We start from the raw sequence: 22,559 nt of genomic DNA on the forward strand, positions 1-22,559 counted from the left end.
TTTTTTTTTTAGGATCTTATGATTTTTAACAAAAATCAGTGCAGAGTCTAGGTCTTCAAACACATTTGGTCCTTCTGGGATGAAAATTTCAGCTTAGCAGGAAACAGAAGGTGAGTCTTCACTTGTGCTTTCTTCAGTTCTTTTATCAGAGGTAAGAATATTTTCCTTTTGGCTATTACCATGAATGAGTAGTCATTGTCAATGCGTATTATTGTGTCATTGAATTTTATTAGAGACTTGGTCCAGGCAGTTTTTAAAACTAATTCTTTGTCAGGAGAGGAAAGGAATTTGACTATAACAGACCTTGGTTGTTTATTTTGTACATGGTGTTTTGCTTAAGTAAGATCTCTACATTATTTTCATTTTTTATTATTCTGCCATCCATGTCACTTAGTGCTTCTTCTATACCTGTTATCTGGAGTTTTTGTTGTTTTAAGTCCTCATGTAGTAGATAGTTGTTTTTTCTTTGAAGTTATCTATTTTGATGTCAGTTTTATCAATCTTCGTATTTAAGTCCTGAATGTTTCTTATCAGAGTTTGGAGCTCTCTTTTGAGACTGGATTCTTGACTGCTTGTCTTTGTGAAGCTCATGTTGAATTTCTTCTTCAGATGAGGGGTAGTTTTCCAAGGATATTTTGACTGGAAAATCTGTCTTTTTTTATTATATTTTAGATATTGTTGTAGATAATGTTGATTATTATAAGTTTAGACAAATAAAGTTTCAAATTATTGGTTAGAAGACAAAATTCCAGTGTAGATAAGATTTCTTTAGTGGAGCTATTGAATTCTGCTGCTACTCACTGTCAATCTTGGCCACGCCCTGCTAATTACTTTTGACATTAGCCTTTACCTCTGAGAAGTAGATGCAGGGGTGGCGCGTGGCATCGGTCTGCAGGACTGCAGCCCCCCCCCAGCTGTGTGAAGAAAAAGAAAAGACAACTTCCACAATAAAACATTTTTAAATAAAAAAAAATGGCTGACTTGCTGTAAAAAATGAGTAATGAGTCCGACTGACTCGCAAAATCCCAGAACTCGAACTGCGCATGCTCATTGCTGGACAAGTTCCATTTTTTTTTTCTCTGAAGCTGGACTGTCTCAGACTGCTGTAAAGATAGTCTGGAGTAGGGAGAGTTCTGCATCAGTGTGTGATGCCCAGGGGTCTGTGTGGTAACTGCACAGTAAAGTGGAAGGGGGCAGACTGCCACGTCTGCAGTCACATACATGACGTTAATGGCGGGATGACTACTGATTGGTTCTCGCTCTCTTTCTGAAAAAGAGAGAGAGAAACAATCAGTATACGCAGGCAGTGCAGGACAGGACAGTTACTTTTTGTTTTGGTTACTTGCAGTTGCTGCTAGCACTACTGTATGGTGTATCTGAGTTAGGATTGCTTGTAAACAGCTTTCTTTAGGTGCTTGATTTGCTAGTAAAGAAGGAGAAAGATTTCTGGATTCCTGAATCCTAGGCTACTTAAAAAAAGCCTTTACTTAATCTGTTGTTGTTCATGACGGTTGGGAAATGGACAGTCTCAAACCCTTAATCACTGAGTCATCATTATCATTCATCAGTCGTTTTTTTGAGGTAAGTGTGTAACTGAACTTGAAGTCAACATGCCTTTGTTTGTTATCAAGTCATTATATTTTCCTTATGAGACATCTGGGTGGCATTGGCAGAGCTCCTTTTGTAACTAGATTATATGTAGAGCTCTGTATTATTTAATATATGTATCAAGCTTAGTTGTATTACTACTGTGCACTTTTAGCATATACTTATATGCATGTGTGTTAATTTCTACTCCCTAACTGTGTGCTTAAGGCACATATTTTTAAAGAAAAGAGAGTCTGTCAAGGCCTTGAATATAAGACAGAGATTAGAGACAGCTCATTTAGTGTGCCAGAGTGTCTGTGTTGTTAATCCACTCATATTTTTTTTATAATAAATGTTGTTGCTTCTCAAGGTGAGTGAGGTATTGAGTTAGGATGCCACATAATGCTGCACAGTGTTAAAAGGCAGATAAGGGAGGAGAGGTCTAAAAAAGGAAAGTTATGTTTTCCGTTATGGCTTGGTATACATGTTTGTAAAGTATGAGCTAGTCCAATGGCTTTCTTTATAAGTGGCATAACATTCCAGCTAATGGGTAGACTATCAGTTAGTAGTGTTTACAGATTTCTTTTTAGGGAATTACTTTCAATGATGGAGTTGCAAGGGATGATGCCCCCCTCAAAAAATACTATGCTGCATCTTTTGACACTGTGACTGAAAGCCTTATTACAGTCAGAACAACAATGGATATTATCTGAAATACACTGTAGAGCCATGGAATCTGAAACAATAGATGCTATCTAACTTGCAATCATTTGGGCAATTTATTAATCAGAAATGTTTGCCTATCTGGGCATTAGGGAAAACAAAGTTCCAAAAAGCAGGGGCAAATGCTGGCTCTCACAGGATGCCAGTAGTCATAATCTGACTCAGAGTGTATGCATCTTACACCCCCTTACAAACCTCTGCTATTCAACCAGTTGCTCATCCACTTCATTACATGGCCAGTAACATTAATGTTCCCATGTTTCTGTGTTCCAGTTCCTTACTTCTTCTCTGGGTAATTATATCAGATATTTTGAACAAATCATGATGGGCTCTGTACAATCTGCTCCTTGACCATGACTGTTTTGAAGTTTTAAAACAATGAGACAAGTTTCAATGGACATGATCTAGGATCTAGCTGGGATACACCTTTGTGGATATGAACAACAGATGTCAGAGGTCTGAGACATACTTTGGAGGAGTTTGATTAAGATTATTTAATGGGAACATAGTAAACATAGGTTCCATCAGTTGTTGACTACAACGTTTGTCCAGTACTACAGAGCCAATATTCTTGATTTGATTTAATGATGACCCAATCATATTTATGGAGATGAGTGACAGAACCCTCAATGGAACCATTTGACTTCTGCTTGTAAGATTGTATAATGTTGTTATTAACTGTCTCAGGATTTATCAGGTGGGCAATTTACTTCTACTTACTGCTGATGTTCTGTTTTAGTGACTGTATGTCTTGAAAATTATAGCAATGACAGAATGCTGTGTAGTTGTATACATTTGCTTTTGTTAACCTAATGTGGAAGTACAGGATAACTTGCTGCTGCCTAAACTAAACATGGAAGTATCACAACTAGAAAATTCCCTTGATACATTTTGTTTTGGGTGCAGATGGCTTACCTTATCTTATGGCTTCTCTCCACATTATAACTTCACTTCCCTGTTTTCTTCCTACCCATCTCCTACCACATTGCTTTATGTACCTGTTCTCCTATTAACTCCTTCTTTTTGCTACCCGTCCACTAATTCATCCCCATATCCTGCCTCTTCCTACCCTTTTACAGCTACCTGTCTCCTGCCTCTGTGTTTCTTATTGCTTTATGTTATTTCTGATCTAACTAACCAAAATACTTTCACTTTTATTTCCCTTATATTCCCATAAAGCTTCTCCTATAGAACCCATATTTTTTTACCTCAAAGCCCCCTGAGGGAAACTCCTGCCCTTATCATGAACATCTTACTCACATCACAGTCCCCACCCTTCTAACATACACTGCTTCCTTTCACCTGACTTATTATTTTTCCAAATTATATATATCCTGTTTTTCCTCTTAATCTTCTCCTAAGTTTTGCCTGCATAGCTTAATGTTTTAGTGCAGGTATTTTTATTGTGTGTCTTTCTTAGGCTTGAACTTAATTGCACCTTGCTTTTTCCCTTGTTCCCTTACTTGACCTTTCTGTGTTTTTCTATGTGTTCTGCAACCTTGCAGTACCATTCCTTCTTCTCCTGCTATTATATCATGATGTTCTGCATTAATTTATGGTTTCAGCCACTTTGGCACAGTAAATGTAGTTGACATTGGGGATGTCCCAGTGCAAGTCAATAACAAATGACAGCAAAAGGGTTCTTTCCCAGATGCTAATTAATTTTATGTGTGAAGAAGACAGTGTATTTGTGTTTCTTGGGCTCTTTTCAGCAATGGCACAAGTCACAGGGCAGGGCAAAGAAAAATACATTACTTAGGAGACGTTTAGCAAAAAAAAAAATCAACCAGCATGTCTTTATAAAATAAATTCATAATTTGTGTGTGGCTTTTGTTTCTGTATGTATACATATCTTTGTTAGATGGATCTTCTCCCTGGGCCTCACTGAAAAGAGGTTTTATTGCTCAGCTGAATTTTCCCAGTAATCAAATGCAATAAATAAATTTCCATATAGCAGCTACCTACACTATATGTTGTTACAGCTTACTCATGTCTTGGAGAGGAATACAAATGCTAAACAGATCATGGACAGGGTACATGGCAGAGCTAGGTTGGAATCTTAAAACTGTCCAATGGAAAGGAAGGGCAAACTGCAATGTATAGCTGACCATGCTATACTATACTGTAAGTAGGCAATATGAGACAGAGAATAGTTGGAGTTTTTTGAGTCTGTCCATATAGGACAAGTGTTTAAGGCCTAGGATCCTCTTTGTGAGGTACGTTTGCAGCCTCTCCAGTGGTTTTATGTACCCTATCTTCTGTCTGCTCCTTTTGCACTGCCTTCTCAGTTCTGCAAGAAATAGCTTCTTCATCAAGGATAATTGTAACTGTTTTATTGATGCTTAACCCTATCTGTACTGGTTAGCAGTGAATATTAAGCTAGTCCCAGTAATGCTGGTATAACAAGGAATGTGTGTCCATTTTAGATGATGTTGGGACAATTAAGTGATGTCATCTTGAAAGTCATCCACAGTATTTGTATGCCAGTGAGGCGAGATTACGTTGGTTTGGACATGTGCTGAGGAGGGATGCTGGGTATATTGGGAAAAGGATACTAAGGATGGAGCTGACAGGTAAGAGGAAAAGAGGAAGGCCTAATATAAGGTTTATGGATGTGGTGAGAGAGGACATGCAGGGGGTTGTGTGACAGAGCAAGATACAGAGGACAGGAAGAAATGGAAACAGATGATCCACTGTGGCAACCCCTAATGGGAAGAGCCAAAAGAGAAGACTACAAGCACTTATTTGGAACCAGGTAGGGTCATGTGAATAGTGTTTTCTTGGGAAACTTTAAACTGTCTCTTTTGAGCCTCCATGAAAAAATGGGGGGGGGGAGAAATCCAGTATGACCTGATGTGTTCCAGACCAGACCGCAGCTTCTCATCAGATGCAGAAACAGAGTACAAAGTACTGTTTGCAGCATACTGCAGAAGCAAGTCTTCAAACCAACCTGTATATACATGTAACAATGTGTGCTGTGTAGAGTATTCAGCATGTGCCATAGTGACTGAGCATTTATTTCATGTAAATTAGTAAGCATGTCCAGCACTGATCCCACTGTACCATAGCTCCACTCCTTTTAGTTGACCGCACCCCTTCCCATTGGCCCCACCCATTCAGCCATCTCCTGCAGCTCCCCCTTTGATTTGAAGTCACCAGCCACCACTGAGTAGATGTCAAATAGGAGCAGTCCCTGAACAGATCCCTGAGATACCCTGCTGGTGACTGGTCTCTTAGTGGAGGTGGTTTCATAAATCCTGACTTCCTGGGTCCTATCTGTGAGCTAGCTAGTAATCCAATGAGTTATGCAGGGGTTTATGCCCAATTTGGTGAGTTTATCAACTATACCTGAGTGGGGTATTGTACTGAACATTTTAAACAGGTCCAGGTAGGGGGTATGTACCCTTTTCTCCTCAATCATTGCCTTAGTGACCTTCTCAAAGCAGTATACCAGATTTAGTAGACATGACCCTCCCTTGAGAAAGCCAAACTGGACTGGGTCAAGTGTCTGAAGATTGCCTGTGTTGTTGTTCATCATTTCCATAATAATTCATTCCATGGCTTTGCATATTAAACTAGTCAGACTAATAGGTCTGTAGTTTCCAGGGTCAGTTAATGGTCTACCCTTATGAAGTAGGATAACTGTTGTAGTCCTCCATTCACATGGTACAAAGCCTGTTTTGAGGCTATAGTTGAAAAGTGACTCAAGTGGTTGTGATAGGTCATGTTTCAAGCTATTTGGCAGGCATCCCAGGATATTGTTGTGGCCTATCGAGACTGTGGTTTTGGCTTTATTGAGTGCCACCAGTACCTGCTCCCTCTTAATAGCTGGGAATGGCATTATGCTATTAGGTATTTCAATTGGGGAGGCAGGGGGGAGTGGAGAGGATGAAGTTTGAGATGACTTTGTCAGCCAGCAAATTCTCTGTGTTGCTCTTCTCAGTGAAGGCCATTGATTACAAGTTTGGCACACTGATGTGTGCTGCCTTTAAGATTTTTGACATAGCTGTAGGAGGCCTTGTGGTTGCCTTTAGTCTGTGAGTCTATCTTGACCTCTTAATTGGCCCTATTGGACTTAATTAGTCCTCTTAGTTTAATTAGAGAACTCATCATTATGGGAGTTGCTCTTCCTGATTTTAGCCATAATTTTTTTCCTTTTGCTATATAACGTATTAAGGTTAGGATTCCACTATTGTGGTTTGTTTTTAGTGTTTGTTTTGGGCTTACTTCTAGTAGGTACAGCAGAATCTGTGCAACCATTTACATGGATGTACATGGTCTCTGTGAACAATTCCGCATAGGTTGTTGTGAACTCGGTGCTGGGAAGGACACTGAATCTTGGCAGACTATCACTTAATAGGATGTAGTATGCTTTGGAATAGTTCCAAACTATTACAGGGTTTTCCGGGCTTAACAATTTTTATTTTGAAGGAGAGAGTTTTGTAGTCCAACCTCAGCTGTGAGGACATGACTGTGGGGGGTGCAGCACTCTCCCATATATGTGAATGTCAGGTCCAGTATGTTTAAACCTCTGGTAGGTGTGTGCCCCATTTGGTCAAAAGTATTTGTGTTAATAAAGTCCAGGAATTGTTGGGTGCCTGCAAGTATAAGGCAGTGTATGTTTTTCAGTCTGTTGAGGGGTTGTTAAAGTTTCCCAAGAACAGGGTATTTTGCTTAATGGTGAGTGTCTACAGTAGGTCAAAGTATGAGCTATGAGGACTCTAGAGACATAGATGATGGCCATCATTTGCTAGGATATGGTATGGGACTTTGACTGTGGTGATTTACACATGGATAAATTTCAGAGCAATGTCCTGTTTAACCAGCCTAGAATTATACTTGTTGTTAAATATAGATTGAGGCTCCTCCACCTTCTCTCCCTGTATGTGTAGCTGATGGTCTAAATGAGTGGAAGGCACTGAAGCCTTGCACTGCTGAAGTATTTTATAAATTAAATTATTTTAGTAGTATTTAATAATAGTATTTTAGTATTTTTCTAAAGTATTTTATAAATAGATAAAACTCTCTGACAAACTCAATAGTTTTAAACCACTGCTTAAACAACATCTTAATCAATCATGGTCTTGCACATGCTCATCACAAGGTTAGGACTTTGTGTTCACCACATGATACTCTCCAAATACTCTCCTTAAACAGAGTACACTCAACCTCTCGCTGAAATGAGAAAACAATTTTTTTACATAACTGCTGCCTGCACTAAGTTGCAGGTGGGCTTTCTCTTTAGTAACTTCCACCTTTGTAAAATCATAGACTGTATAAATATAACTAGTGTTTGTGTATAAATGTAAAGAGAAATGTAACTACTCTATTTTTAACTAGAACTTAGTATAATGCAATGTAAGCAAATGGAGCTTTTCTCCCCGGGCGTCTGCTGAAAATAGATATTACCCAGTCGGACTTTCCTGGTAAACAAGACAAATAAGTAAATAAATAAATATATTCTGCACATTTAAACCATGTCTCAGTAAAGGCACAGGTGTCTATATTCTCCAGTGTGAAGAGCGCTTGTAGGGTGTGGAGTTTCTTGTTTAGGCTCTTTGCATTGAGTACTAACACTTTTAAGTCTCTTTGGGTTTTATTTGCTATATTAGCAGATTTGTCAATTTGGCTTTGCATAAAAAGGCTCTAAGGGGGTGGATAAAGTTTGAGTCAATATTCAGAAGCCTGGGGTGAAAGGTGCAGGCCATCCTTTGCAAGGCAACAAGATTGTTAATCATGTCATCCCATGCTGACAAATATTGAATTCCCTTGGAAAGACACCAGAAGCCAAGTGGATTATTGAAGTCAGTCATCTTTTGTTTGTACTGATGCATCATCCTTGGTGAAGGTAGAATGCTGCTCAATGCAAGGCACATACCTACCTGAGACACATATTCAACAAGATCAACAATGTCTGCTCATATAGCCCAGGGAGGTATGTCTCAGATCATTAATGCACGCATGGACTATGGTAGAATCATACTTGTACCTGTGGCATAGTGACTTTAAGTGTGTGCGTAACTTGGTGGATCCTAGCTCCAGATAAGCGACTAATCATTATCTTCTCCTTGCTTAGTTTGGTGAATGAGGCATCTGTGTGTGTTGTGCAATGGAGTCCCCTATGAAAAGAGTCCTAGGTAGTGTTTGTATGCCTTACGGGCTTTGATCTTGGGGCTGCATTGGTTGTAGGTATATGTGTGGTGTTTGGTATGGCTTTTGGTGAGTGCTATAGAGAGTGCTGAGGAGAGGCACTGCCATTTATAGGCTTAGGAAGACTTTGAGGTTTGGGAAGATTGCGTTTTAGTGCCACAACATAAGTTGGTCTATGTGTGTGGTGGACGCTATGTGTGGTTTATGTAGTGTGTGTGTTCTTGACAATCTTGTTTGTCTTGCGAGATTTTTGCCTACAGTGAAAGTGTGTATGTGCATCTCTCATATACTGTATTTGTTTCTTTAAGGATTAAATGTTTGTATGTGAACATGGGTCAATTGATACATTATCTCAGGATGCCCATATCTACCAAGCTGGCTAAGCAGACATTTGGAAATTGCATTTCCATGTGGTCCAGACCTGTATTTTTGAGGGACTACTGTAGGTTGTGGACTGGGTTATACAGAGATCTTCCTGTGTGGTCTATAAGGTTTAACACTAGATTGGGTTAGATTGTGCTAAGGTTTGATAATTGCGCTGTTTAATGCACAAACTAGCTGCTCTAAGATTGTCTTCATGCAGTGACTTGTTTTAGCCCCACTAAGTTACAGGTTTCAGTTCTAAGTGTAGTTTTATTGATACAATTTACTTTCTGCATGTTTATGTCTCTACAGGTCACTGCTAACCTCTTGATGTAAAAACAAAAAGAAAGGTTGCTTGTGAGTATACTACTATACCAAACAACTTAAACTATCTTGACAAGGCAATTTCAAGTATTGGGGACCTTTATAATGATTTAAAGGCAAAATAACAAAGCAAACATAAAGCAGTAGGACTGTAAACAATTAACTGAAGTGCAAAACAATAAAATAAATCTCTTATTTACCAAGGATGTAGCAGAATTAACTCAGGACCCCATCATAGTGTGGTGAGGGTACCAAGCAGATGGGAGCTCAGGGAAAATGAGCAGGAGAGAATTTGTAGGAAGGGAGGTTTACTCAAGTGAAATACTGATTTGCTGTTTGGACACTTAGTATCATGGATATATAGAAAACAGCAATAAAAGAGGGGGGAGAGAGGGACTTTGGAAGTTAGACTTCCTTAAGGGGTGGAAGCCAGAGACACAGCCTTTTAAAACCACAACAAAAGAATGGTGGGAAGGTTGTGAAAACATTTCAAACTGGAGCTTTAGTCCTATGGCTAGACTTTCAGAAATCTTTAACTTATTGGCTCAGTGGAGGCTGAAGCTGGTACAAAGAACTGGGGAAAAACAGTAGCAAGGTAAACAGAAAGGCACTGGAATGCAACTTTATGCAGGTATATACAGCTATAAAAGGTACTTAGTCAAAAATCCTGGAGCAGAATTCACAATACTGCCACTAATGCAATCCCACCATAGACTGAGGCACCAAACTATACAGAAATTTACCAGTAACACTATAATAAATTATTAAATAAAGTCCAAATCTGGCAATAGATCACAGACATATCACACCTGTGACTGAAGCTCCAGACTGGGTTTAAAATACAAAAAGCTACCTTTGTAAATCTATTTATAGAAATAAAAGTGCAGTATAATGTATAAAAATGCTAAAATCTTGCAGTAATATGCAGTCTTCCCACAACTGCAAATGAAGCTACATTACTAAGATCCCAGAATAAATGCATATAATTACTTTTCTGCAGGTGTTGTTTCTCACCTTTAGTAGATTGACAGAAATTACCCAATGAGATGCTGAACCTCCCATCATTACTGTAAGCATACCACTACAGTGTGATGACCGCAATGCATGAGCTCTACTGATAGCACAGGAGCTTAAACAACAATTGGCTGTTCTTAAATGTTAAATGGGTTTTTAGTCATTTTGTCATAATGCTGAAAATAATTTCATTTCTGAATTGCAGAGCTTGTGTTGACCTGCTTTCCGTAGAGTATACTCTGAATGTAGAACCATGCTAAGCATTTGATGTCTGTGGGCAATGCATGCTCCCCTAACTTTAATGGTAGGTATCAGTAATCTGTTTGTTAGTAGAAGACTGAGACCATATTGAAACTCTAATTAAACAGAAAAATATGAAGAAACAATACCTGGATAAAATGGTATCTGTAGATTTCATTTAGTCGAGGAACAGCATGTCAGCTTTATCATATCTACCAGGAAAAAAAACAAATCAAGTGTTCTATTATCATCTTATTTTCCTTGCCCTACAACCACGGCTAGAGTAAGTAGCCTTTATGCATTTTTTCCTTGACCAGGCATATGCAGTCTTTATGTATGTCTTTCTGGACCAGACATGATTCAGCATGATTATAGCTCCTAATAAATGAGAGACATTCATAGGTTGTCAAGAAGATTCTAACCACTTTGACTTCAAAGCTAAATGCATGCCATCTTTATTATGAAAGCGTATCCGAATAATCCAAATTAGCAAGCTTTTTAGTGGAACTGGAAATTATTTTGGTGGGTATCATGACATACAACATATAAATAAAACACAAACAATGGTTCTTCAGCTTAATATTATTAATGTATGGCTTAAGTATTTTTCTGACACAAAGGGTTCATCATATAAAAATCCCACGAGCAAGCAGCCCTCTCTCTCTTACCCTCCTCAATCAATTCCTTGTATGTTAAGGTCACTAGTTGCTCTGATGTCACTTATCTTGTCTGAATTTTATCTGTCTGTACCACAGAGCTTGAGAGAAAGAAATTTTGCTCACCTAATATTTCAACCTTAATCATTTATCAAAATAAATACTGCCTGAGACTTATTTGCTATTTTCAATAAAGTAACCTGGAATGACCTTGCTCTCCTGTATCTGTGCACTGTATGTGTCTGTGTATGTGTATGTGTGAGTGTGTCTGTGTGGCCACAGATGGGCTTTGAGAAAAAATAAATTGAAGCCTTCTAGGTGAAAGCTGTTTGCTTATTTAAGCCATTAGTTGATTCCATCCAGTCATAAATTGGGTACTTGTGAATGTCAAGAATGATAAATAAAAAGTACAGTTTCAGACAGTTGCAACAGGAGGCACTGGATCATTTATCTTGTCAGAAGCTTATTATGGTAAAAAGAATTAATGATATAATGATTTGCTTTATAACTATGAAGAATTATTTACTGGTCAGGGATAAATTACTGCTATTCACAGTCCACTCCATGGTATAGACAGATAAAGCCCTGACTATGATTCAGATGATAAAGGCTTGATTAGTCTCTCTGATACTGAAAGAATTAGGATGGGAATGAGAGAAGATTTATGAGACAGAAGTCTGGTCATATCTTTCACAGGGGAGGAAATAGGAGACGTGATGTGAATGCATAATTAGCTCCTGTGTAGTCTGGGAGTTAGAGTAGTGTACCAGAAGTTGTAGAGGGGGACATAGAGCACTGAGAAAATGGTCTCCTTCACCACACCCAACCGCAAGTCTACACTATACATAATCTAGTACATCTGAGGAAGTTGGGCAATCCACTCATATCAGGTCTACTAGTTGTTCACGCAGTCCTCACACTCCTTCTCATTTCTGAGTTGTTGGCCAGCGCATTGCTGATAGTTATGAAGATTTTCTCACTGGAAAAAAGACAGGATACAACTTGCAAAAAATATGTTAGGCATTCATGATATTCAGATAGAGCCTTCCATCTTATCAGCCATACATGTATCAAGAAATGTTCCAATCCAAATAAATGGTAAAAGTGAAGGAGTGTTGCATGGAATGGGGAGCATACATTTCATTAAGAAATAGACTGAGTTTAATAAATGGTTAGAATTATAGTCCTCTGTTTAATTCTGACATACTCTGTATAATAATAGTAAAAAATTAAACAATGCTAAAGAGAGAAAACATTATCTGTTTCATATTATGAAATAAGCTGTATTGGAATGTTAGATGCAAAACATTTATTTGCACTCGATAATAATTAGGGATTTTAACAAATGGAATTAAATGGGTGCCATAGTTTTCCATTTGGCATTTCATCAGTACATGAAGTGTTCCAATGAGATGTTGTAAAGGAAATTGAAGTGGTTGGTGGCTTTCTTAAGTTTTTGTTAAGTTTAATAAAGGTATACTTGTTTGGGGTGTGAACAGAGAAGAACATCATGCAAGTCTGATTCCATTCACAAATAGCCTAAAGCAATAGAACCTCAAAGTGAAGAAAGTAAAGTTAAGCTGCATGTGTCATGATTTAAATCTAGATGGATTTTTGCATAATGGTGGAAAGGTCAGAAAGCCTGTATATTTGCCTCCTCCAGATGACAGCTAAGCACTTGCATTTATTTTCACTCTATTGGAACTGTGCTCATGAGGAAATTAATGGAACAAAACACAGCATTGTAATGGCGTGAGGATGAAGAAAAAAGTTGATATAAGCATTTGGTCTCTTTGTTATAATTTCAAGACCCATGATTCTGAGTTCTGGAATTATGAAATCAAAAGTGATAAAGAATATTAACAATCACCTTTTTCCTTTAATTCTTTTTATTATGATGTCAAGCCTTCCTGTAAAAGGAATACTCTGCGATAAAACAATCTTGATGTTAGTCCTCATTTTTATACATTCAGTAAATCTATTCTGAGATTCACATCTACAAGTTTTAGAATTTAAAACTGTCTTCACCCATTTACTTACTGTGGTCACTTACAATGAAGTATCTTGATGTATATAATCCAGTTAATGTGACAAATCCAGTTAAAGTTCAAGTGTATCCCAGCTGGAATGGTATTGGTGTAATGATTTTGCAGAAAGTGAAACTGTTTGCTCATATACTTATCAATGGTTCATCAGTCACTGATTGCAAAATATATATGTTTAGTTTGAAAAAGAGGTTCTTACAATTGTGTACAGCTGTGGGAACTTTCATCAGTATATTTATGTAAAAGAAGGTCATGTTATGAATAACCATGCATCATTGCAGAGTGCATTCAAGATGCTGTTCTACTGCATATCAACAGTGTTTCAACTTATTTTATTTATTGAAATGACTTTAAAGTTTTATGCCAGGATGTCAGATGCACATAGCACAAATCCCATATCATTCATTCTTACAGGAGCAGACAGAGGGTCTGGTGAGAGGCTAATATTCATTTAACGGGTTATACCACAAATATGAATAATGGAAAAGAAGTTTAAATACTTTCATAGATGTACTGAGAAGTGTCAGATATGAGTGAAAAAGAAGTGTTAATGAAGAGATTGCATGAACTAAAAAATTCAAACCAACTTAAAAATGGTAGAAAGAATACATAAATCTAATTTGAAAATAGACAAATATAAAGAAATAGCTCATGAGATATTATGTTGGCAAAGAATGGTTATATAGATATTGGTCCGAGACACAAAGGCTTAGAGCCTTGAATAGGGCCCAGTTGGTTATACATTAAGTAGTAGTCTAAATGCTAGAAAAGCTGTAAAAAAGAAGGGATGAATGGCCAATGCCAGCTTGCTTATGATCGGGTGAGTTGGAGGGCTGATATACTGCCAAAACCTACGAGAGAGAAGGAGAGATGCATGGTGTGCAGTAGTGGCCAGGATATGTAATGGAAACAGGCCCTGTACTTATAGCACTTACATCAGCTGTTGAAGGAGGAAAGCCCTCTTGATAGCTGTCTGGATAAAGGGATCCCCCATAATCAACTATCTGACTTGAAAGTAGTAGACTAAGGAAGCCCTGACTGTAGAGAGGAGGACTTTGTGATTATCAGAAATGGGGGGGGGGTGACGTGGGGTGGACAAAAATGACCCAGCTAAAATAGAATGTCAGTAGAATGGAAAACTTCATCAGTTTACTATATTGAATTAATTCATAACTGCAAGCCCAATTTCACTTTTGGAATCAAGCATAGGGCTCTGGTTGCCCCTATTATATATGCTATATGGAGGTTGTTGGAACCTAGGCTGCTGGACTACATGCTGGAATGCTGGAATAATTGCTCAGTATAGGGTATATGTCCAAGTGCATTTGGAACCTGGCCCCTGATCTGACAGAAGGCAGAATAAGTACATTGAAAAGAACTACTTATTTTATAATGCTAAAATTATCTTCCTGAAGAATTTGACAACATTGTGACAGTCTGATCAAAATGTTTTAAGAAGTTCATAATCAAAAACAAATTATTTCAGTCATGCCTTATACACTTATTATTTCTTGTGCAAACAACTTAATTTTTCTTAAACCTTTTATTAATTCAATGTGGACTATTTAACGCTATATGAATGAAGCATCATATGCACGTTTTCCAGAAAAGAGAAGACTGAGTTCTTGAATGAGGTCCTAAAGGTATAGACTTTTCTTTATCATGTATTTTGTATCATCATCATCATCATCATCATCAGTCCCCTTTTTCTTATGTTCCATATGGGGTCAGAGAATCATACTAACTTGTCACCACCTCTTTTGATTCAATACCACTCTCCTATCTTCTTTGCCAGTCAAACCTAACTACAACAGGTCCTTTCTCATGCAATCTGCCCATCTCTTTATTGGATACTTTTGTTTTCTCTTGCTATCTTCATGTCTTTCCAAAATCTTCTTCATAAATCATCTTCTGTTTTCCTGTACATAGTCCACATCACTGTAATCTGTTCTCTTTGACCTGCTTTGCAATTAAGCTACATTTGCTACAGCTGTGATGTTATAATTTCATTATCTGTCCCACATTATGCATCCTACAACCCATTTCAAACACTTAATCTCATTCACTTGTAACTTCTTCAACTGACCAGATTTCAGTACCTTACAAAAGTGGTGGTTGCACTACTGTTTCACACAATGTACTTTTCAACTTCTTTGGCATTCTTCTGTCACGTGATCTCAGAGACACTATGTGTCAGTTGGCTCCAGCCCCTCTGATTCTAGGTTTGACCGCAACATTTATACTTCCATTCTCCTCAACCATATCTTCCAGATTCTTGAAGTTGTTGAACCTGCTCCTCCAGTTATGTAGCTAGGGCAGGGGAAGAGGGGCAACTGCCCCAGGTGCAAAGTTTTGGATGGCATGATCAGCAGATACTGATCACTCTTTAATGCACTACTGGCTTTTAAAGCTGATATTGCACTTGTGGTCACACCTGAGAGCTGTAACACTCAGTGTGTGGACAGTTGCTACAGTTAAAAAGTAAATTTTTTTTTAATTAAAACTTGAGTGCTGCAGCACTCTGTGCAGGCAGGGTATAAACTGTAACAACTGTTTGCTACATTTGTAGCAAACAGTTTGCTACAGTTTAAACAGAAGAATTTTTTAACTAAAATATCTGTGCCGTAGTGCTCCTTGTAGGCAGGGTATTAACTGTAGCAACTGCTTGATATGTTAAGGAAGGGTTGGGGCAGGGTACAGAAATAAGACTTGAATCTCTGGGGTGGGGGTGGGGGGGCATGTCATGCAGCAGGCTACCTGGCTGGTGTAAACACAACAAAAATGTTATGGCTCAAAGAAGAACATGCTGTTCATAATTTTCAATACTTTACTCCACAATTAAAGTTAAAAACATATATACAATAAAATGGTAAGTGCTTTCATTCATTTACACTTTAAATGAACTTCTTCAGACATTTAAACTAGCCAAGTCAGACTTCTTTACCCATCCCACTCAAAGCTAAAAAACAGTTCATTCACCAAAAATTATTCATATAATAATATACACCTACCTAAAATACATTTCTTATACTTTGATTTTTAGAAAAAAATTCTAATATTCTTATTGACTCACTCCAATTTGTGTCATGATACTCAATCACACTCTTAAATACTATTTACCCTAAGAAGCTTATTTCAATTTGTGTATGAATGTAAACTATAAATATTCTGCTATTACTACAAAAGTAACCCTAAGTGTCTGCCTATAATTCATCTATTCTTGTATTCCTGTATATGTATACTATTGTATAATATGTGTAACAAAGTTATAAATGTGGAACTGTGCATAATACGTGTAACAAAGTTTTATATGTGGAGCTTTTCTCCTCAGGTCTCCACTGAAAATGGGTTATGTAACCCATTCAGACTATTTTGGTAAACAAATGTCAAATAAAAATAAATAAAATAAGAAATAATAATTATTATATTTTTTTATTATTATTATTGTTTAATTTATGCTTTATTTATTGTATGATAGTAGGATGTATAAGAAATGCATTTTAGGTAGGTGTATATTATTATTCGAATAATTTTTGGTGAATGAACTGTTTTTTAAGTTTTGAATGGGAGCGGTAGAAAAGTCTGACTTTGAAGCACATCATCTGACTGGCGGGTTATTTAAATAGAACAATGCCTAGTTTAAATGTCTGAAGAAGTTCATTTAAATTGTTATGAATGAAAGTGCTTACTATTTATTGTATATAAATTTTTAACTTTAATTGTGGAGTAAAGTATTAAAAATTATGAACAGCATGTTCTTCTTTGAGCCGTAATGTTTTTGTTGTTTTAACAGTTGGTCTTAGTTCATTCTTCATTTTTTCACCTGGTTGGTGTGCCAGTAGAACAAATATCCATTTTTTTTTCTTTTTTTGCTCTTCTGTGGGAGGGGTGTCATATATCTAATTGTAATAAGCTGATCATTTACATATATCAGTTTATGAAGTGATTTTTTTTGAAGAGCTGAGGGGGTGGGGCACAGGTTCATAGTACAGGCCCAGAGTGTTGTTGAACTATCTACACTTATAGGTTCATAGGTAGGTACTAGGCTACCAGCCCAAGGGCCTAAGTAAGTATAGCCAACATGGTTCCCTATCTTACGCCACCCAAGAAAGTTATTTTCTTGTGCCCAAATCAAGCAGAGCCAAAGAAGTGATCCCTGGGGTGTATTTTCTATTTCCCATCCACTCATCAAGAATTTTCTTGAAGAGTGCTAATGAGGAACTTTGTTTGACATAGATGGGTGGCTTGTTCCAGAGTATGGGAAGTGTCTGGGACAGGAATCTATCCCTCCAGCATGTCCTGTTTATTATGGTGACAAGGTTTAGGTCCCAGGAGTGTGTAGCTCGGAGACATTGGGATTTCTTTAGGTGTAGCATGTCCAATAGCTCTGGATTTGACATAGCTTTATATGTTAGGCAAAGATCACCCTGGAGTAGGCGATATGCTACTGAGTAAAGCTGGAGTTTTTTGAGACAGTCAGTGTAGGGCATCTGTTTGAGGTCAGTAATCCTCTTTGCAAGGTACTTCTGTGGCCTTTACAGCTGCTGCATATGTCTTGTGAGGTACATTCCAAAAGGGGCATTGTACGCTATAATGGGTCTAATGAGTGTTGAGTAGAGGGGAACAATGACCTCTTTTTTCCTGGATGAGAACCCTTTTGTGATGAGGTGTGCCACATAGAAGGATTTCCTGACTACTGTGGTGATGTGATTATCAAAGGAGAGACTACTATCCACCTGGGTCCCAAGATCTCTTATCACACATTTGGCATTAAGTAGACTGGCGCCTATGTGGTAGTTCATGGGTACAGAGTTTTTACCAAAGGGGATGACAATGCAATTTTTGGCATTGAGATTGAGGCCATGGCTCTGACACCAGGCATCTGTCTCAGTAAGGCCCTTCTGTAGGATGTCCACATCATTTGGGGACTCAACTATGGCTCCAAGTTTGCAGTCATCTGCGAACTTCGTTAGCCAAAGGCCTTCTGTGTTAGCCTGTACTTCAGAGAAGTAGATACCAAACAGGAGAGGTCCCAGGACTGAACCCTGTGGTACTTCACTTGTCACTGGTTTGAAGTCAGATTGGAGTCTGCAACTTTTACAGTGTGGGTTCTGTCAGTGAGCCAGTTGGCAACCCATCTTGTGATGTAGGGATTTATACCTAGTTTAGTGAGTTTATCTATAATTTCAGAATGGGGGATGGTGTCGAAAGCCTTGGCGAGGTCAAGATAGGCTGTGTGAACCACCTTACCCTCCTCTACGACTTTGGTGACTGCCTCAAAGAAGTCAATCAGCATCAGGAGGCATGATCTGCCTTTCACAAACCCGAACTGGGTGTGGTTCAGAGTTTGGAGGTTACCAATGTCTTTGTTTATGAGTTCCATGATGATACATTCCATGGCCTTACAGACCAGGCTCATCAGGCTAATAGGGTGATAGTTCTCAGGATCAGTGGCGGCTCCCCCTTTGTCAAGTGGGATAACTGTTGCTGTGTGCCATTTAGTTGGCACAAAGCCTGACATGAGGCTATGACTGAACATGGAGCCAGGTCGTTCTGAAGTTCATGTAAAACACAGCCTGAGATGTTGTCCAGTCCAGTAGATGCTGTGGTTTTGGCTTTAGAGAGTGCAGCTTTTACCTGCATAGTTGTGATTACAAGGACTCTGCATTCTTCCTGTATAGATATGGGCCCTTTAGGGGGTGAGAGGGGGGTAAAGTTAGCACTGAACCTATCTGCCAGGATGTTGGCAATATCAGTTGTTCTGTAATTTTCATGCCGTTGTGCTGTAACTCAAAGCAGATCTGGGTGTTGCCATTGAGATTCTTGACATAGCTATAGAATGCTTTGTGGTTGTCCTTAGAATCAGTGGTGATTGTGTTTTCATAGCTAGCTTTGGAGGATTTTATAAGTGATCTTAGCTTCTTACTGAGGCTGACCAGGGAGCTCCTCCACTCATAGGATTTTACTCTCTTTTGCAACAGTTTCTTCCTTCTGTTGTAGAGTTTGTTTATGGCAGGGGACCACCAGATTGGCTTCCTTTTTTTGGAGGATAGAGTCTTGGTTCTGTTTGGGATAGTACGATCCATGCACTCATAAGTAAGTATATGCACTTATATGTAAGTGCTTGTAGAGTGCATTTGTGTAGGATTCAGCAGTAATAACTGTATTGTCCATCTGCATGGGTGTCATGAAGTTCACCACTTCTGTCTTATGAAGCATGAAGTTGGCTTTGGAGACATTTTTTACCATGGTTTCCTTAATGGGGGGTGGGGGAAGGATGTGGATATCTAGGGTGATTAGCTTATTTTCGGATCGGACCAACGAGGAGTTGACTTCAGGTATGGAACACCAGTCACTCATGTTGGTAATGACTAGGTCTAGGATATTGTTGCCCCTGGTGGGGGTGTAGATGAGTTGATCCAGGGCATTGGAATTTATGAATTCCAGAAAGCGTTGAGCTTATGTGCTTTACTCTTTTCCCTTCTATCTCAGTTTTCACCTTCTTCAGATTTTCATTTACTACCATGATATGGCTTAAGTTTTGCCTTCCTTTACTGTATTATTTGACAATGTTTCTCTTCAGAGTCTGCTTGTAATACATCATCTGCATACAGCAACTTTTTATAAGACAAATTGACAACATAACTTCAATAATTTGGTGAAATGCCATGTTTATTGCTTAAATATATATATATATATATATATATATATATATATATATATATATATATGTGTGTGTGTGTGTGTGTGTGTGTGTGTGTGTGTGTGTGTGTGTGTGTGTGTGTGTGTGTGTGTGTGTGTGTGTGTGTGTGTGTGTGTGTGTGTGTGTGCTTTAGATGAATGAATATTATTTAAGATCAAGTTAAAAAAGGAGTTTTTTATGATAATTTCTGTTTCTGAATTGGTTGTTTCTTGTACTTGCATCAAAGAAACTTCTTAAATGCTGAAAATCAAACCAATAATTTTTATCAGTATTATATTCTGACTGTAATTAAAGAAAAGGTATTGGGTTTGATTCCAAATGATTGCTGCAAGGTGTACACCTTGTGGCAGTGAGATCTTCTCTCATCTCTCTCATTGCCACAAGGTGATTTACAGACAGCCTTACTATGGTGTTGCCACATGAAGACATGTAGCACCATGATGGTCTGTCTCTGAGACCATTTTAAATGCTAATGAAGCATTCTGGGGGAGAGGCATATACTAATTAGCTATGTGTTCTCCCCTAAACTGCCTCTGGTAAGCCATTTACACAGATAAGCAATTCAGAGAATTGTTTCACTGTGTAAGTTAACATGGCAGCTCCTGGCTGCTCATCGTAATGAAGACATTGAAACGATTGTGTTCATCCATCTTTGTACAGGTAGTTACTGGGGAATTTAGTGGACAAGTATTGTCAGGGAGTTTGTGCATGTTCAGCTGCTGCATGTATGTATGCAAGCGTGCATTTGCCTGGGAGACCACAGTAGGGGGAGGCTAGGTAGGAGATAGGTGTGTGTGTGTGTGTGTGTGTGTGTGTGTGTGTGTGTGTGTGTGTGTGTGTGTGTGTGTGTGTGTGTGTGTGTGTGTGTGTGCATTTTTATATGCACAAATCTATAAATGTGTGCATTGTATATGTGTGTGTGGGAGGGGGAGTTGGGGTGCAGTCATACCGCCACAGTCCACTAAACTAATGAGCTAATCCTGCAACATTGGAGGGGACCACTAGACAGCAGGAATAAGTCTAAAGACATGGGTGGGGAGGGACTATCAAACACCAGGGATAAACAATGTATTAACAGCACTTAATAAAGATGTGCAACAGTGGAACATTAACCACCAGTGATAGCTCTGCACTAGTATGCCTTAACGGCATGTAAACACAACATGGGGGACAATGGACACCAGGGATATTTCTACACTATTGTACCTTAACAGCACACAAACATGACATGGGGGGACACTGGACACAAGGGATAACTTTTTTTCAAATCATGCCTTAATGCTTCTTAGGGTTTATAGGAATACTAGATACAAGGGATAGAGCTGCATTATTGTGCCTTAATAGCACTTAAACATGACATGGGCAGGGGGGTGGACAGTATTCACCAGGGAGACTCTTCATAGTGTTCCTTAAAGGTACTTATTAAAAAAAGATATAATGTGGGACGGGGGAACACTAGATACTATGGAAATTCTTCCTAGAGTGCCTTAAAGGCACGTATTAAAACAGACCTTTGTGCCACCATGAGATGCCAGAGATATCATGGCATAAAACTTAAAACTGATAGCATAATGGATAGGGAAACAATCTTCACACCTTGAACTTTTAACACAGGAGACAGCAGCATTAAATCACTGTGTGCTAAACTAACCGGCAAGTTAGCACAGGAAGGATTATTTATATTAAAATTACTATCTCAGGCATTATACATGGTCTGTAAAAGTTTATGGATTACAGGGGAGAGGGACAGGGCACATATTAGAATACCTCTCAACCTTGAGGCACAAGACCTCTAGACAAAGCCAAAACTAATGAGGGGACAAAGACAATACTATAAGAGAAGGATTGTAATTGTTCCTCACGTCGACCTATTAAATCACTAGAATTACAGTTTTTGCTCTAACTTGCATTTACTAAGGGATATGAAGTGTGGAACTCTAAAGTCTGGCTTTACTGATTGACTGCAGTCATCTGTGATGTGTGAGGGAAGTAGAAAAGAAGACATTGGGGGCATTCTGACAACCTTTGGATGGGTATGGGGTATGTGGTGTGTGCATATATGTGTGTGTGTGTGTGTGTGTGTGTGTGTGTGTGTGTGTGTGTGTGTGTGTGTGTGTGTGTGTGTGTGTGTGTGTGTGTGTGTGTGTGTGTGTGTGTGTGTATGTGTGTGTGTGCATGTGTGCGTGTGTGTGTGTGCGTATGCGTGTGTGTGTGTGTGTGTGTGTGTGTGTGTGTGTGTGTGTGTGTGTGTGTGTGTGTGTGTGTATGCTGGAGTGAATGGATGCATGCCTATGTGATACATGGGCTGACAGTGGTAACTACTACAGGAAAATCTTTATTTGCACTCACGGTAGTTAACAGTGATTCACTGACACACAAATTAGATGATAATGATGTCTTTCCTCATTATGGCTGATGTGTTGCTGAGCCTCAGATGCTTGCATGGTGTAAAGAGTGTCTTTTTAACTCAACTCTTACCACTAGCAATAGGGCTGTTTCTGAATTCTTGGGAGAATATTAGTGCTATCAATATAATTATTAATACAATTGCAGTGTCACATTAAACCTTAACTTTTGATAAATGAAGTTATATATGTTACTGGCATTAATAAATCTTACACTTTTATTATTGTAGAAGGAAATAAGCATAACCTTGCAAAATGCATCATATGAATTATAATGAAAAATGTAATGCTTTTTTATCAAAGTCAGAGTATAAGTTTCAACATCAGGAAATCATCCACAATCTCAAAA

Source organism: Protopterus annectens, chromosome 1.part2 (assembly GCF_019279795.1).
Source record: "Protopterus annectens isolate FY-2018-M chromosome 1.part2, PAN1.0, whole genome shotgun sequence".
Taxonomy (NCBI): Eukaryota; Metazoa; Chordata; order Ceratodontiformes; family Protopteridae; genus Protopterus; species Protopterus annectens.